The sequence below is a fragment of the Tupaia chinensis genome, unplaced genomic scaffold (assembly GCF_000334495.1).
Source record: "Tupaia chinensis unplaced genomic scaffold, TupChi_1.0 Scaffold000708_1, whole genome shotgun sequence".
Lineage (NCBI taxonomy): Eukaryota > Metazoa > Chordata > Mammalia > Scandentia > Tupaiidae > Tupaia > Tupaia belangeri.
This window is the reverse complement of record NW_006160231.1, coordinates 721,134-724,813: the sequence shown is the minus strand read 5'-3', so window position 1 is coordinate 724,813 and position 3,680 is coordinate 721,134. Positions and strand designations below refer to the sequence as shown.

Sequence of the window (3,680 nt, the reverse complement as noted above, 5' to 3'; positions counted from 1 at the left end):
GCGTTTTGCTCCCTCACTGTCTCTCTCTCTCCCTCTCTCTCTCTCTCTCTCTCTCTGTCTTTCTCTGGTCAAATTAAACTAACTAAATAAATAAAAATAATTTTTTTTTTTTTTTAAAAAAGAGCAAACTCGGCCCACGCTCTGGTTCCACTGTGCCAGGTGCCAGATGTGCCCTGCGCTTGTCCCATGAGCCCCGAACCGTGCGTGGAGTCTGTTTGGCAACCGCTCCCTCTCAGAGTTCTTGCAGAACTGAAATGCAAGGGAGGCTTGCGCTGTGCCTGGCACGGAGGGACAGTCGGTCCGAGAGAGGCAGCGCCCCCTCTCTGCTGGAGCCCCTTCCCTCTCTCCCCTCGTTTTACAGCACTGGAATGCTGGGGGCAGAACAGCCAGTGTCAGAAAGGGGAAACCAGCCTCTGTGGGACAGACTGCTGTGGTGAGGCGCAAGGGGTGACACCCCAGAACCTAGCAGACTGCGTAGAGAGCAAAGTAAGACTTCTGAACTGCCGAACCCTCAAAGACGCCCCACCCTAGGGAGAGGTGCATGAGCAGGCAGCAAGAATCTCCCTCCTCCTTCGTGCACATGGGCAGGGCTGGGGCTCCGTCAGGGTGCTCCGCGGGCACAGAAACAGCCACTCTTGCTCGCAAGGAGAGCCCCGTGGGTTGCTGCCCATCGGCCACCTTCCCCAGCGCCCTGACAGGCTCCAAGGGGGGGCGGGACTCCTGGGCCATGTGGTGCCAGGAATGGCCTTCCTCTTCTGCTCCCTCCACTGTTTGGTTCTGGTGTCACTGGCCCTGCGACAGGAACAGAAGGTCCTCAAGCTCCCTCTGTCCCCAAGGAAGAAGCAAGCACACAGGTGGTGGCAGGTGACACCCCTGGAAGGCGTGACGAAGGTGGCCGTCACCCTGTTTGCCATCTTCGCCGAGTTACTCTACCCCCCAGAGTAAACCGACTCATGGTGGTGGACGCGGAGGGCCCTCTGCGGCCGTTCACATACGAGGATAACTGGCAGCACATCGCCGTCTGCGGGTTCTTCATGCTCAGCGACGTGGTGGACACTATGAGCCAGTCGTGCCGCGCACAGTGAAGCACGCAGCTGCAGCGGGCAGCCGGGGCCCGGGCCTTCCACGTCCTGGTGACAGCAATGGTGATGTACCATGTGGGCAAAGACATGCTGGAGGTCTGTGTGCACAGCCTGCTCCTGGGGCCAAGCTTCCTGGTTGCCATAGTGCTCACTGTCGAGGTCTGGGCTCCTGACCGGCCCCAACTCTGGGTGCTCAAGGCCTGGATGGGGCTGGTGCTCAGCACCTGGACGCTGCAGTTCAGCGCCTAGATGCTGCAGTTCAGGTGCTGCCTCATACCCCCGTTGGGGCAGCCCTGACGGGCAGACAGCCCTGAGGACCTCGCCTTCCTCCCCCAATTCTTCTGCTGGCACCTGGCCTTGGGAGCTGCCATGCTGGCTGCCGTCTATGGCCTCCGCAGCCTCTGGCACCGTCGCTCCTCCTCCAGGACAAAGGCCCCTGCTGCCCGGTACCAGTCGTGCCCCAGCGTCCCCAGTGGCGAAGATCTGGAGCTCCTCAGAGCAGAGGCCACGCTGCAGGGTGGAGGCATCTAGGTACAGGAAGCCTTCATGGGGTGTCTTTGGGAATGAGCATTTCAAGGGCCGTCGCTGCAGGCCGGCGTCCACATGTGGCTTTCTATGCCCAGAACTCGCATCCTTGTTCTCAACCAAACCTCCAGCTCCTAGGGTGCCCTCCTACCTGTCACTGTCCCCTCCAGGGCTCCTTCTGCGTGGTTCCCTGGTTCCCGGCCATGCACATCTGTGAAATGAGAGCAAGGGTGAGCTTTTCTCCAACGCTTTCTGGGAGCCGAGAGGAGGAAATGAAATGAGAAAACAGGGAGCTGGGGGAGGGTCGGCGGTGAGTCCTGGGCCGTTATACCTGTCCTCGACGGGGCAGGAGGGCTCGTGTGTGTGTGTATGTGTGTGTGTGTGTGTGCGCATGCACACATGCGTACATGCCCACGTGTGAAAGAGGGGGATGTATTCTCACGTAATACTGTAGTCCTGTATTTTCTTCTTTTCTCTGTTTATTTATTTTTTTATTTTATTCAAACTAATAGCAAAATGAAGAAAATACATTGGTTTTGTTTGTTTTTTAAACGTATAATGAGTGTGGTTCTTTTTTTTTCTTTCCCTTTTTCTTTTGTCTCCGGGGAGAGCAGAGGATGGAGAGAGTGGGTGGGGGAAGGCAATCCATTTAGCAGGGGATCAAGTCCGGGGTGGGAGGAGAAAGGAGGCCAGAGGGGAGTTTCCAAAGGTGATTATAAAGAATGATGAAGACTTCAATTTAACTTTAAACTGTTTAGGTTTCGCTAGGATACAAAGCAATGCCATTGTTCTAAGTCCTCAACAATCAAGTCTATGCAGGGCCAGCTGATGGCGTGGTGGTTAAGACCGCTGGATCCCACGCGGCCAACTGCACAGTTTGAGTTCTGGACCCTAAGGCTTGAAAACGCCTGGTGTAAGCATGCATGCCCAGAATCTCAAGAGGAAGGAGAACTGAGGTGAAGAGACTGCGGCATGACCGTTCTCCACGGACGGTGGGTGCTCTCTCACTTTCCTTCTCTCTCTTTCTTGCTCTAGAGAGTGCATGTACCCTCTAGAAAACAAAAATAAAGTCCGACACACGTATGCATGTTTTGTGTGAGTGATTCTGGAAGAAACCAGAAAAACCAGAAGGGGATTACCATACTTTGGGGAAGGGTCTGCAAAGGGTGAAGTGGGGGCTTTCGAGGGAGAAGGAGAAAGAGGAGAAGGGTTAAGGGTTGGGGTCACAGGTGTTGCAAGGGCATTGTGCAGGAAGAAGGGCTGCAAGGATTTCTGGGGGCCTGCAGGGCTGTAAAATCTGCAAGGGCACCAAGGGAGAACAAGGGGGCATTTTCCACACAGTCTCTAGCAACTTTGGCAGGCTGTTTACAGAAGCAGAGCAGCAGTTTAACACTCGCAACCACATTCGGGCAGGGCTCATGGGGTGCCCTCTCAGCTTAACTAACTCCATTTTATGACTAGTCATTTTCCTACCCCCAGTCCGTCACACGGGGACGCCGGCAAGGCCTAGAGGAACCAGAGCGGGCTCAGAGCAAGAGCTGCCGCCCGAGAGAGAAGTGTGCTTCACCCTGCTACCCTGGCAGGGCTGCGCCTTCGTTTCCTGCCCTGGGCGTGGCCTGGGAGAGGGCTCCAGGCTCTCCGTGTGCCTGCCATCCTGGGTCGCAGCTGTCTGGATACCAAGTTCGGAGGGAGGCGCAGGTGCCAGTCAGTCCCCGGCCTGCGAGCTTTGCTACTCCCAGAGCGGGGGCAGGCCAGACCTTGGTGCTCCAGGTTCACACGTGGATGCATCGTTAATGAATAGACTAATTGTTCCGTCATTCGTGTGTCTCATTCGTATTAAGAAATATCTAATTGGGGACCAGCAGGTGGCGTGTTGGTGAAGGCGCTGGACACTCCCACATGGCTGAGCATGGTTCGAATCCCAGACCTGGAGAAGGAAAGAGGTTGGATAGAAAATAAACAACAAACTTATTAAATAGTATATCAATGTTTAGCCATAAGTAATCTAAACTATAATAATACTTCCTCTCAGGATTTTTGCCATAGGGCATGTGTACTCACCAGAGAGAGAGA

General features: G+C 55.1%; 1 pseudogene; it reads left to right on the top strand.

Annotated features, from left to right (window-relative positions):
• The window catches only part of LOC102474895 (transmembrane epididymal protein 1A-like), a 2,702-nt pseudogene extending 1,089 nt beyond the window's left edge, over nt 1–1,613 (top strand).
• The last annotated feature ends 2,067 nt before the right edge of the window (nt 1,614–3,680 follow it).